The sequence below is a fragment of the Pyxicephalus adspersus genome, chromosome Z (assembly GCF_032062135.1).
Source record: "Pyxicephalus adspersus chromosome Z, UCB_Pads_2.0, whole genome shotgun sequence".
NCBI lineage: Eukaryota > Metazoa > Chordata > Amphibia > Anura > Pyxicephalidae > Pyxicephalus > Pyxicephalus adspersus.
The window spans coordinates 57,784,919-57,799,719 of NC_092871.1; the positions used below are offsets into that span (position 1 = coordinate 57,784,919).

Here is a 14,801-nt window from a genome sequence, read left to right on the forward strand (position 1 = left end):
CTTCTGTGCTGTGATGATGGGGAAACATTAAGGAAAGAAACTGTTTCCTAGCTAAGACAGGTAATAAACCAAACTAAAGTAGGCAGTAAAAGATGTATTTTTAGCAAACATTTGATGAATGGGTATAGTAGGATACCGCTGAGAGTGGATCCCAAATGCCTCTTTAATAATGATATATTAACGTAATTAAAACACTTCCAATTTCCTAAAATATCTTGTCCAGGGTATAGAAGATCTGAAAACACCTATATTGTCAGCTTCCACTTCCCCTTCCAGACTACCAGAAACCATTTTAGCTGGCCATGCTACTGGAGTATGAAAATAGAGAGGGACCATTGGCATATTTCTCCCGTCAGCGAGATCATGTAATAAAGGGATCACCAGGTTGTGTTAGAGCAGTGCCAGCATGTGCATTGTTGCTGTAAAAAGAAGCAAATTTGGTCTTGGATCACACACTTACTTTATATGTGAAATATTAGGCATGATACAAAGCATTTGTCAGCAGCTGAGTTGACTAAATATGGGGTTGTTTTACCTACACCTACCAATTTACCAATAAGAAGATGTAATATATTAAATCTTGCTACACTCTTTCCAGGTGTTAAGGGTGCCTCAAGAAAAAAACAATGTACATGATTACTATGAATTTATACAAACCGAGTCACAGGTATTAGCTAATGTATCATCTAATCATATATGTAACTAATCCTGACTTTAACATGTTTCGAGAGTTCCCGATTCTATACTGATGATGGGTAGTCATGTACTGGATATGGAGTGGTAACTAATGGCATTTTAAACCAACAAAGTTTACCTTCTAATGTGTTAGTTTAGGAAGCTGAATTGCAAGTCCTGAGTAAAGCATGTACTCTGTCCCTGGTAGGAGAGATACTGTCTGGACAGATAGAGACTATGCAATTGGCATAGCATAAGACTACGATCCCTACATGACATTTACAGGTAAGCCAATTAGAAATGCCTAATTAATTGGAGAGCTTCTTGCAGCCCTATAACTTCCTGAGGTAACCATTGTAAAAGTGCAGACCCATACAAAGCTTCAGACTCCAGAAATACAGGGTAATGCAAAGGCAGATGAGAGAGCTAAAGAAGCTGCTCTTCTGTCAATAGCACCTATAAGACCCATGTTATCTGACATCATAGATAATAAAAGGCCTGGGAAGTTAGAAGTCCTAGCAAAATTATAGGAACAGGCCTCAGAGCAGGAAAAGAAAAAATGGATGGAGCTAGGGGCGAAAAAAAGACAATGAAAATGTCTGCTGACCTGGTCATATCCATTGCTTGCCCCAATCATTGTACCCCATGATGGCTCAACTTTTGCATAAAATCGCTCACTAAGGTAAAAATGCAATATCACAGTAAGGAAGTACTGGATAGCTCCTGGATTTACAGCTTTTGCTGCAAGATATAGGATTTCTTGCCTTACCTGTTTATGCCACAACCAACCATACCAACCACCTCCACCCCCCCTCCCCCTGACCTCTCCTCAGAAGAGGCATTCCCCTCCCTCCCTCCACCCACCGAGATGGACACCTCAGGTGCCCTCACGAGGGGGAAGAGGAAACTCCCCTAGAGCCCTGTCCCGGACAAAGACATGTCCCTAAAGAGGCAGGCTAAGGAGGAGGAAACTCCCCTTCTCCACCCCTCCCAGATCACCGAGGACCTCGCCGAGGTCGTCGAGTATCTGGATACCATACCCCACGACCCCAGCCTATTACCCCCCCCCCCCCCACAGAGGAGGACAGTGCGCTATGGGAAATGATCGAGGAGGAGGGAGCTGCCCCCCTCTTGGTGTAAGTTGTACAGTCTCCGACTGAAGCGTCACTTTTCTCCAAATCATTATGGCTAAGATATAAATCTTTTCCATCAATGTTAGGAGCATAAGAGATCCTGTCAGAAGGCAGACTGTACTCCGTTTCATTGACACTCAACCAGGAGACATTGTCATGTTGCAAGAATGCGCTCTTCCCCCCTCTAGGAGATACAGTCACCCAGGGTCCCTCTTACTGGTCTGGAGGTGTCAGCAGGTGTAGCCATTCTGATCAGGGCTGAGTATGTCAACTGGAGGGAGGACAAGAAACATTTTGAAAAGGTGAGTGATTGGTGGGAGTTTGTGAAAGTCAAGCTCCGCAGCTTCTTTCAAGCAAGGGGACGTCAGCAGGTGTGCGCAAGGAAGAGAGAACTCAAGAGACTGCAACGCGAGTTGCAGTCCTTGCAGGACCTCTACCAATGCGGCTGGGACATTAGGCGAGACCTGGAAGAGACCAAGAAGCGCTTGAAACAGCACTTCGAGGAGGACGCCAGGCGCATCATCTTCTGTTCCAAGGTGGAGCACCTCGAGAAAGGTGAGAAGTGTAACTCTTTCTTTTTCAGGAAGCTCCACTCTGGACACACCCCCCTCGCCGAGCTGCGGGACTCGACCGGCACATTCCGGAAAGGTGAGTCAGAGGTGATGGAAGTGGTCAGCGACTTCTACTGGACCCTCTACTCACTCAAGGAAACAGATGACGACGCTGCGAACCGGTTCCTGTCAGGTATCACCAACACCCTTGATCCTGCAGATGCAGCGTCCACGGACGCTCCCCTCACTATGGAGGAGCTTACCTCTGCCGTCAAATCCTTTAGGCGGGGTAGGACCCCGGGTTGCGATGGTCTCCCAGCGGAGCTCTACGTAGCGCTGTGGGATCTCGTGGGCCCGGACCTGCTCGAGCTGTACGAGGAGTTGGAGGCGGAGGGCAGAATGCCGCCATCGCTGAGGGAGGGCATGATCACGATCTTGTATAAGCGGAAGGGAGAGAGATACGACCTCAAAAACTGGCGACCCATCTCCCTCCTCAACGTGGACTACAAGATCCTTGCCAAGGTACTGGCCAACCGGCTAAAGAAGGGTATCGGACAGATCATCCACCCGGATCAGACCTGCGGAATCCCAGGGCGACAGATTGCGGACAGCCTCGCACTGATTAGAGACACGGTCCACTACATCCAGGACCGCAACATCCACGCCGCCCTGGTCAGTCTTGACCAGGAGAAGGCCTTCGACCGTGTCTCCCACGGGCTCATGCTTAGAGCCCTCCGTAAGTATGGTCTCGGCGACATGTTCTGTTCATATGTTCACCTCATGTACCTTGACATCCATAGCACAGTGCTGGTGAACGGCTGGAAGACTGACCCCTTCCCAGTCCTCTCCGGGGTCAGACAAGGCTGCCCTCTGTCACCTCTTCTTTTTGTCTGTTGTATAGAGCTCTTCGCCGAATGCATCAGACGGAACCCAGAGATAAGAGGGATCACCGCACCAGGTCCAGACAGAAGGGAAGCAAAGTGCTCGCTCTACATGGAGGACATGACGGTGTTCTGCGCGGACAAGCGTTTCATCGACGTGCTCGTCCAGATCTGCAAAGACTTCGGCTGAACTTCAGGGGCAAAAGTCAACTGCGGGAAGTCGGAAGCCATGCTCTTTGGGAATTGGTACCTGCCTTCCTCTGCGCCCATCCCCTTCAACATCCTACCGGACTTCATCAAGATCCTTGGCGTCTGGATCGGGAAGGAAGGAGCAGCCCTGAAGTCTTGGGAAGAGAGGCTGTCAAAAATGAAGCAAAAGTTCGGCCTCTGGAGCCTCAGAGACCTCACCATCGAAGGGAAGACACTAGTACTCCGCAGCGAGATCCTCCCTGTGTTGCAGTACCTCGCCCAGGCCTGGCCTCCACGCACCAACACCTGCAAGGCCATCACGAGGGTGACCTTCCACTTCATCTGGGGCTCGAAGATGGACCGAGTAAAGAGAACGACCATGTTCAAAGAACATCGGAAGGGCGGCAAAGGAGTTCCGGAAATCGCAACGATGCTGAGGATCTTCTTCGCCTGCAACGCGGTAAGAAGGACATTGGTGGATCGATCTTCGACCTCTGCAGGGAACGCCATGTCAAGATTCTTCCTCCTCCCACTCTGGAGGAGTCTAGGATGGGACAGGTGGGACAGCTCCGTGCCATACAACTGGGACACACCTTGGTTCTACTTGGACAACTTCAAGTTCATCAAGGAGAATGAGCTGCAGGGCGTCAAGCCCGACCTGTGGAAGCCGAAGACCATCTACAAGCAAATCCATGGAAAGGACTCAATGGAACCTGTTCCGGGTAGAAACACAGTCACCTGCGAAGAAATCTGGATCAACATCGGGTCCAAAAGACTTACCAACCGGCACCAGGATTTGGCGTGGATGGCGGTCCAAGGAGGACTGCCCTTGAGAACTTTCATGCATGCCAGGAACTTATGTAGGTACAGACACTGCCCCTTCTGCGTCATCGAAGAGGAGACGGCTATGCACGTCTTCTGGCAGTGCCCCTACGCCCAAGCCGTGTTGAAGACCATGGAACAGGAACTGAGCCAATTCGTCCCAAGAACAGCCATCACGTACTTCGCTACTCTGTATGGCCTGTTCCACGGCGAATTCACGGAAGAGGAAGTCAAAGGAGCTTGGAGGGTTTTGAACTGTATTAAGGACGCTATCTGGTGTGCTAGGAAGCGCCTTATCCTCCGGAGGGAGAGAATGTCCATCGAGGACTGCCGCAGACTGTCCCTGAGTCTGATCAGAGACTAAACCCTCATGGACTTTCCGGGAGAGGAAGAGGGCGTCTGAAAAGGCCCCCCTTCCCCCCCCCCAAGTTCTCTTCAGAAATGTTTAAATGTGTGAAAAGTGTGAAATTTGTTTTATAAGAGCTCAATAAAGCTTTGGGCCTGGGAGAGCTCTTAGGGATGGTTTCAGACCAGTTTAAGATGTGTATTGACAATCTGTTGGGGTGGTTTGGCACAAAGCCGCAGTATGGAGGGATGTATGTATTTATTTGGTAGTGTGTTGTGGGGGATTGTAATGTAGTTTTATGCGCTGCGTCGCAATTCCATGTATGTATGAACACTGATTGTATTGTTTCAGAAGTATGTGATTAATAAAGCAATTTATTCAATCAAAAACCTGTTTATGCCGTAACTCTGGCCAAGTAGTAAAGACCCCTAGTAGACACTCACCTAGACCAGAGTACCCCTTCCACCAATCTACTTCGAATAGAGGTTATACAGCTTCCAAAAATAGGAACATTTGAGTTTGTGTTTTCTAGATGGTCTGAGGCCTGGCTGGTAGCTTAAGTTAGCTAAACAGCAGCAAGGAAATTACTTGATTTTGTCTGCAGATTTGGGGCCCTGAGTCAGAAAAAGGATCCCATTTCAATAAGGATATCCTATCAGAAATAATGAATGCCTTAAATATTACACAAGTCCTCCACACACCATATTATCCTCAAAATAGTGGAAAGGTGGTGAGACTCAATGGTACCATCAAAAATAGGACTGACAAAATTGCTGCTAAAGTTATGAAACTTAGGGTTGAATGTCTGCCTATTGTATTGTATTCAATTTAAACAACAGCTAAAATGAATTATAGGCTCACATCTTATAAAATATTATTTGGAATGGCCCCCTAGAACAAGACTATACTTTCCCCAACAGCTACAAGCACTCTATTCTGATATGTCTAAATAAGGTGCATAAATTTGTGTTTAACTTTATTCCAGATCCAAATGCAATTACTGGATTCCAAAAGTCCAAATCAGGAGATTGAGTAATATTAAAAAGAGACACCAGACGAACCCAGGTTTAAAGGTCCCTACCAAGTTCAACTGACTACACCTACATCTGTCAAACTCAACAGCAGACACGCCTGGATACACGTTTCTCACTGCAAGAAAGTGACTGTCGAGGATCAAGCATGAAACATGTATATATGTATATGTGTTGTTTATGTGTTGTTGGTCCAGATAACCAAACAGTATGATTGTGACAAATCATGGATATCCTGGTTAAATCCTAATACCTGGTTTAGGGGAATATTTTGTGCCTAGCTCAAACCAATCCAAAAAATTTTATTTTTTCACTCTGGTTAGGTCACATATTTATGTTTTTTTTTTTGGCATTGGAAAATATACATCACAGAAAGAGGCTCCAGTTATGTACAAGATATCCACTTAGTTCTCTGACCTCCAGATGCTAAATAGTTTTGCCCTGGGCAGGGCGCCATACCAAAAGTAGGTGTCTGTATGGTCAGTAGAATGACCAAAAGGGGGAATGAGAAGGTTGTTTAGAACCACCATTTTGTAAGCAGAATTATCCTGAACAACTAGTTTCTGTTCTTTGTCTAAGGTGATAACAAGAACAACAGGGAATGGGCACCTGGGGAGGTGTGAAGAGATTCCCAGGATATCAGGGCTGTAAAGGTTTAGGGCCATCAATTACTCAGGATTCCTGAATAGTTATTTATCACTTCAAAAATTTGGTTACTTTTATGTACCACCAATTTTACTTACTATACTTTTACTTTTACTTTTATACTGTATAAATATCACTATGTTTCTTTGAATAAATCAGAACAGCAATTCTATTTGAACTGGTATCTGTGTCTGTTCTTTTACGATCGTAATATTAACAGCTGACGTTTCTTTAAGAAATAGATACATTTTTCCTTGACACCTCCTAATAGGTTTATGTGAAGTACCAAAGTTGCATAAGAAAGCACACAAAAACACATGGAATTAAACCATAAGTACTCCTAATTAGTAAATTGAACTTCGAGGAGCTCACTGCATGCACTGCAGCCTGATTTTTATAGATAGGATGAATTTAATCTCGAAAGGGCAAACAATGCAGCTCAACGTACAAAAGAAACACATATGCAAGAAGTGCATTAACATCTGTGTGTTTTGGAGTACAGTAGTTCTGGTGCATACATTCAAAATAGTATCCCATGTAAAAAATAATTTAAAAGTACAGTTTTTTTATAAATCAAAGTTATGGCCTAATCAAAGTTAAATATTTTTACTTTCTTTTCTAACCACTAGATTGTAATTTCTTCGGGGCAGGGTTCTCTCGTCCTGTGTCACTGTCTGTATTCCTCTGTCTTTTTGCAACCCCTATTTAATGTACATCGTTGTGTAATATGTTGGTGCTATGTAAATCTTGTTTAATTATTAATAATAATAATAATATTAACTGTGCAATAAACTTATAAAGTCAACAAGATACATTTGTGAAATGGTGAAAATTAACCCTGTTTGTGCAAACATTTCTTCATGGTAAATCAACAAATAAAACTGCACTGTCAGAGAGGTAATTTTGGGATTACCTGCTAGGCAATCTCACTAAAGGTTACAAGAAGCCAGAAGCGGAATAATGTGCAGAATGTGCTTGCAGTGTGTTGGAGGGAGCTGTGCGAGAATACTTTGGTCGAGAACACAAGATGACCTCACGTTCACAAGCAATTCTCTTACATAACACATTGACCAAGCCAGAACAAAGTCATCTTCCATGCATTTCACAGAGGAAGAATTTTACTGCACAGCCCTGCTGGAATGTATTCCATGGACCAGCACTATTCCAACGTGGAAGGCTCTGCTGGTGGAGGCTCAAGCTGCATTCCCGTGGGTCGTCCTGGACCAATCTGAATATTGTTATTACTCAAAAAGTATTTGGTCCTTCATGTTAACACTTGCTATCCTAAAATCAACCTGAAATGTTTTAGCATTGAATAAATCAAAGCAAATAATACAACCACATCAGTGTATTTTGTCTGTGCCCATATGGAGAGATTTCACTTTATGTCCCGTCCTATAGACACAACAGAAAGTGAGAGGAAATATCTGAAAATAGAGGAAATTCCCTAGACCAAGACCAAGAATGTGTTCTCATTCAGGATTTAGCTTGCTCTGGTGACTCCTGTAAATTGTGGGATTTCCCATTGCTTTCTGTCTTAGAGACAATGATCAGAAAAACAGAGATCTAAACTCTAAAGGACTATTATTCCTAGTTTCAGCAGTTGCTGGTAAGTCACATGAGCACCAGCACCAAATCAAAAAATCGTCTCAAACAGTGCCAATTGCTTTGTGATGGGTGCTCATGTGACCTATTCAGCCCCAAACCATATTTGTATGTACACCTCCCCCCCCATTCCCCACTACATACTGAAATGGCTTTCAAAATCTCCATCATATGTACATAAAATCACTCCCCCTTTCCAGTCTGTGATTGGATAGTGAAGGAGCAGCATCAGACAAAATGGTCACTCTGCTCTTAGTCTCTGTCTGCACATGTGCATGAGCTCTGCTGTGCTGAAGATTACAAGAGGCTGATGAACAGTCAAATTCAGGCACCTAATGTAGTTGTATTTCAACATATTTAATTAAGTAAATGTTGGATATACTATCAATTCAGTGTTGAACCCAGATTTTTTTTAAGCTGGGTGGGATGAAATTGTAGGCGGATGGCAGCCCCTGTATTATGGTCCAACTCATCAGTAACCACCCAAAAACAGCTGTAAGGTTACTGAAAAGTGTCAGGTGCTGCACCCAGCTAAAAGAGGCTGGGAAGAACACTGCAATTGCTTGTCAGCACATGTGTATGCAGCACAATAGATTGGCTCCTAGTGCAGCCACTCCTTCTCCCAGATCAGGCTCAGGAGTCAAATTCCAAAATGTATTGCAGTTGCAGGTCTGTCTCGGGATCAAGCAATCTCATATGGCTCCTAGCAGCTGGTACCTTGCAGCGTTGATTCTTAAAAAAAACAGTGACTGCGCATTTGACAGCTGGTGGTAATGAGTGTCACTGTACAACTCACTCACTCATTCTCTATGGAGCTGCTGCAAGGAAAGCTACTTGGACTTGTTGCCCCCCAAGTCAGCAGTTGACTGGCATGAGGAAGTAATAATTGCACCACAATGTTATGGTCAGTGTGAACAAGAGTTCCTATGCAGTTCTTAGCTGCAAGTTCTCAGAGCAACTGCTCGACCCCCTGCACTGCCACATTTGTTCTTTAATATTCTTTAATAAGTTTGCACATTTTTCAGCGGGTGGTACTTAACCACTCCATGCCACTCCCATTCATTCTCCATAGGCTGTCGCAGTTGAGATTTTTAGATCAAAGGTGTAAGGAAACCAGTAACTACACCCCACCACACCACAACATGTCTGATCATAGCCTTAGTACAGATTTAGACCTTCAGTGGGATCCAAACAATCCCATGCAGCTCACCTTGCCAGCAGCTCAGCCACTCACACTGCAGCTTGCACATTTGAGAGCAGGTTGCTTTAGACAGCTCCCTGCCACCCTTATTCATTATTTGGCTGCCATGGGTTGATACTACATGTTGGTTTACTGGCATGAGGAAGTGGTAAGAAAACCACCATACATGAAATGCTTTTAGATTTTATCTTCAATGTTTAGTTTTCTTTTTGTTACTATATACAATGTATATTTTTCTACAACTCTTCACAGGAAGTAAGAATACACAAATCACAGAAAACATAAGTATCAAATACCTGACCCACTACAAATAAATTCAGGACTTGTTTAGTACTCAGGCTGGGTGAATTACCCTTTAATTGTGTCTGGAACTACTCTGGATAAGATAGATGATATATGAGCCCCTGTATCTTCACCACTTCGTTCTTGTGGCCTTGTTAAAATGCCTGACCTAAGCAGCTGGCAGAGGGGACACAATTTCCACTCGCTCAAATTACAGTGCAGGATCGTTGTGGTGGCTGCACAACACAACACAAGGTAATGTGTCAGCAGAACACAGGGGCCTAGTCCTCACTGGGAAACTTCGGACCAAGTGAGGCCCAGATGTTCGGTGAAGGGTACAACGGGAACAACACAAAATGTTCTGCAAACTGTGCCATAAATTCGTCACTATAGCTGGTTTAAAAAAGCACTGAGCATATTGATGTGCCAGCAAGTGGTGGAACCTGTCAAGATATAATGTTGGCACTCGGCACTCACTTGTTCTTTTTAATGAAGTGTATCCTTTATAATGTTTGCTTCTAAAAGTAACTTTTTTAAGCAGAGTTGTTGAAGGATGAAGGATAATCAAATAAAATAAAAATAATATGATGATGATGGGGTGCATTGTACTATGATCTTCTGGGAAAGTGTTGTGATGACCTATCTTCAAGTGGAATTCCAGGCTACAAAGCCAAAATCCATATACACAGAACATCAACAAGATTTTGAATCAGTTCAGCTATTCTTGTAACTCTCTCCTGACTCACTCACCACCTCTCCATACTCCTGACACACTAAATAACCAGATGGTGACACCCCTATTAAGGTTCTTCAGCTCTACTTCTTCCTTCCACCGGCCTGTTCGCTGGTATGATTGATTTTGGGGACAAGTTAAAAAGAATCCAAAAATCATTTATGTCAAACTATTGGCAAAAAATCAATATGACTTAATGCAGTCTATCACCTGCGTTACACTACAGGTTTTATTTGTTTGAATCACCCATGTACTATTGGTTTGCTGATCAAACACCAAATCTTTATTTTTTCTTTTACATAATCTGGTTTATGCGATAAATTTAAACATTCAGATGCAGCTAATTCTAAGGCAGTGGCTTAGTGTTGTCAGCCTACAACAGAATGTGCTGCTGGGATTAAAGGTAAGTGTGATTTTTTTTTGTTTTGGGTCAGTTTTGGGTTTACTACTACTTACTTTACTTTCAACCTTACTTAAAAAAGGCAAACTAGGGCACTCCTCACATGTGGAGTGCTTGGGTCTGTTTCCTGAATCTGTGCTTAGAGTCAGTATGGGAAGATCTGGTGATTGTGGTAATTTGGAGTCCATTACCTACCAGACCAGCGGTTGCCAACGTTTCAAACCTCATGGACCATCAAAATTCATAATTTTAAATCCAGTGGACCATTAGTATGAATTTTTTAAAAAGATAAATACATTTGTAAAATAATGATTTTCGTAATGGTGCCGGACAAGGACTCGTGCAGGCTCTGAATCATTGATCAGCTCAGGGTTAAGTGAAGTATTACTTATGTTTCTATTATCATTAGATGCATTATCTTTGGTATTACTAAAGAAATGCAAAATATTTGTTTGCTTTTTCTCACTCATTATGGGTTTGTTTCATTTGAATCTAAGACCAAACAAGAAATGATAGTTATCAAAGTCAATTTATTTGGGCTAAAATGTCATTCCAAATATAAGAATTTATTAGAATATTATTTTTGCTTTATTTTTTTAAAACATGAAAATTGCAAATAATTTCCAAATTTTCTCACGAACCACTAGTTGATGACCGCTGCACTAGACTGGCCAAATATTTGATTTGTGAGCTGATAAAAAAAGTGACATCACTGCCCTTGTAAGGAAGTAATATATTCCTCAAGAATATTACTCCCTTTCAAGATCAATTACATTGAGGGGTATACACTGAGGGTGGAGATCACCTATGGGGACTGTACAGCTCTACAGTATATGTCAGCAGTACAAAAAATTAATCAGAGCCAAGGATGGCTAACCTAAAGTTCTTAGGGAATATGTTTTCTGTGCACACCTGATTTCCTGTCAAGTAATCCCTTCACTGCAGACACAATTTAGTGAGCCTCCTCCAGCCAAAAATGACTTAATTGGAAAAAATAATAATAAATTGGAATAGGAGGCTACATTTACAGCACATGTGACCTGAGTGGGGAATTTTCTATTTCTTTTTTTTTACAAATACAGGAAGATTAATAGCTTTATTTACATACAAGGATAGCAGTATTTTGTCATGGTCTTTTTAGGATACACATTTATTATTCAGCACATGCAATCACTGTTAACGTTATTAGTATTTGGGGATTTTTATAAATTCCCTGTTTGGGATCACTTTTTTGAACAATAAAAACAAAACAGAAAAAACTAAAATGTATATAAAACGTATTTTTTTTATCATTGTACAAAAAGAAAACTTCAGCCATCAAACTTCGCAGCATTTTGTTCATGGAACAAGTCTTATTCCAATGGATTCCCTCATTATGAAAACAAGGCTTAAAAGTTTTAAATTGGAAAGCTAAGGGGAAAATGAATGAAAATCTTTCCAATTTTGTCAGCATCGGACGTCTTTTTGGTGTACCAACTTTTGTGCAGTTCTCATCCTTGCCGCACATTGTCTTATTACAAAATATGTGTTTGTCATTCTGAGCACACAACAGCGAAAACTTTCACACTGACCTGGAGTAAAGTTTAACTTCTCCGCGACCTTCCTTTGATTCTTTTCCGGTCCACGACTACGTTGCTTTGTGCTTAAGGGTCCTCCAACAGACTTTTTCGGTGCTTTGACTGGCGGTTTTTCTTTCTTTTTTGCTGTAATTTTTTTCGGGGAACTTCCAGAGGTTTTCCCTATGAATTCACATCACATTCTCCTTCCGGCTGCAGACAAGGAGAGGAGGAGAAGGAGGAGGAGGGAAGAAGGGGGAGAACAAGGGGGGCTTTGCATCTACATTGCCTTTTAAAGGGGTAGTGAGCTAGGATACAGAGCATTAAAAAAACAAAACACTGTGTGTGTAGCAAACTTATTTTAAAATGCAATTTACAAAAATTACATTATTATTAATATTAATAATATTAATAAACAGGATTTATATAGTGCCAACATATTACGCAGCGCTGTACATTAAATAGAATTTCACACACAATAGGATGGGAGATATGTAGTAGTGGGAAGTAGTGGTGGTTTCAAAAGACAGAAGAAGATGAGTAGGCAAGTTTGAAAAAATGGGTTTTGAGCGCTCATTTAAATGAGCAGAAAGTAGGAGCAAGCCGAATAGGACGAGGAAGACCATTCCAGAGAGTTGGAGCAGCTCTAGAAAAGTCTTGGAGCCATGTGTGTGATGAGGTTATGAGTAAGCAAGTCAGTAGTCATCAGAAAGCAGAGTGCCTGGGGGAGTATTTTTTTTAATTATGTCTGTCAATTGCCATAACACAGAAGTTTTCATTTTTTCTTAATCCCATTTAGCATAGTTTGATGCCATGCTCTGTATCCTTCACTAATTCCACTCTAATAGCACAGGAGTTGCTGCAAATTGTGTGAGAGAGAGTCTTCCGTGCAATCAATCAGTTCCCATACATCATTGAGGCAGGTATATTGCTACCCTGTCCTGCAGAATATGTAAAGGCGCATTTGGTCAGTTACAAAAATGATTATTTGAAACAAATACCCAATCCTGTTGACCATTTTATTTTATGACCTGTCATAACTTTATGTCTGGATGATTGAACCTCTGGTGTAGCCATTCTTCAGCTCCAGTCAAGGACTCAATGTCTGAGATATCACACGTCAGCTGCAGGCAGCATTTCCTCAGTCTCCTCTCCCTGCAGTGATCAGACTGCAACATTGTAACTTTGTATCCAATCACTAACTGAGATTTCAGCAGGGTCTGATCTGACAATTGTCACTTGTATATGATATCAGCTTCATAAAATGGGAAGGACTCAGACCTATTCCAGGTACGGTATGCAGCGGAGGGGAAGTGCAATTGTTTAGAATTCCCCCCGTGTGGGGCTGTTGGAAGCCGGCTCTGTGTTGTTTCCTGGTCTCAGTTTAGTGTTACAGAGGTGACGGCTGGAAGCAGATGCTGTATGAAGCATGGAATGACAGAGCAGTGTGAGTGTGAGGGCAGCACTGACTCAGGATTACTGCCATGTCTTAGAATAGATCTCTGTTCCCATTTTCATTCCAGGAGCCGCCAACGCACAACAGAAGCAGTGCACACAAAGGAAGACCAGGAGCCCCCAGAAAGCTTCTCCCCTTCTGTATAGGTGGTGCTGTGAGTTACCTACCTGGTATATGGATGGGGCTGGTACTTACCTACACATCAGAGGCAGTGCATACAAAGGGCCGCTCAGGAAGTTTCTCACCTTTTGTATGGGTGGGGCTGGAGGGACCCCATCTGTTATATGAGTAGGGCTGTGGGGAAAGGGGGTTGTATGGGTGGGGCTGAGAGGTCCCTACCTGTTTTATGGGTGGGGCTTGGGGAGGGGGTCCTTACCTGTTCTATGGTTGAAGCTGGGGGTTTGGAGGGTGTCAGCATCCAGCATCCGTAGGGACCTGTTGTTTGGGTGGGGCCAGGGAGGTTCCTTTCTGTAGCATAGGTGTTGAAGCTGGGGGTTTGGAGGGTGTCAGCATCCAGCATCCGTAGGGACCTGTTGTTTGGGTGGGGCCAGGGAGGTTCCTTTCTGTAGCATAGGTGGAGAATCCTTACCTGTTATATGGGTAGGGCTGGAGGGTTGGAGGGTCCTTACCTGTTATTTAGGAGGGCCAGGGAAGTTCTTTCTGGTATATGAGTAGAAATTACTACCTGTTATTTGGTTGGGGAGGAGGGGTCCCTACCTGTTGTATGGCTGGAGCTGGGCGGGGTCCCTTCCTGCCATATGGGTGATCTGCAAAAGGTCTTCTACGTCAAGGGTTAATTTTTAGACAAGCAGTGAGTTGCAGTGGACATATTTTCAATGGTTTTAAATCTGTAGCTTATATGTAAACAAACATTGGAGAACCTTCCATGTAGGTCATTGTTTAGGCACTACTGATTATGGGGTGGTAACTGTAAACAGTAAGTTAGCGCTATTGAGATGCAAATAAAGGTAAAAACTGTTTTTTATGAAGACAAAAAGCAAGACAGTTTTGCACACTGCATATTATAGGTTTCATCAAAAATGTATGCAATACATGCAAATATTTAAGCTGGACCTTGTAGGGCAGGGGTGTCAAACTCAAATACACAGAGGGTCAAAATCAAAAACTTAGACCAAGTCGGGGGCCAAACTTGAAATGTATTAAAAAATTGAGGAATTTTACTATATCATACCTAACAAAAACAAACCCATACACATACTTTAGGGTTGAAAAGACTAATTTCTATCTATCTACCGTGTTTCCCCGATTTTAGGACATCCCCATTAAGTAAGCCA

At 42.9% G+C, this 14,801-nt stretch overlaps 1 protein-coding gene across 2 annotated transcripts in view; it reads right to left on the reverse strand.

The window, feature by feature from the left end:
- The window catches only part of LOC140343593 (discoidin domain-containing receptor 2-like), a 128,753-nt gene extending 116,483 nt beyond the window's left edge, over positions 1-12,270 (reverse strand). The window contains exon 1 of one of the 2 annotated variants that reach the window (XM_072430306.1): positions 12,066-12,270. The gene's annotated coding sequence lies outside the window, so the exon portion shown is untranslated. The remainder of the gene's footprint in view (positions 1-12,065) is intronic. The other variant, XM_072430308.1, reaches the window with a different exon arrangement.
- Between the last annotated feature and the right edge of the window lie 2,531 nt (positions 12,271-14,801).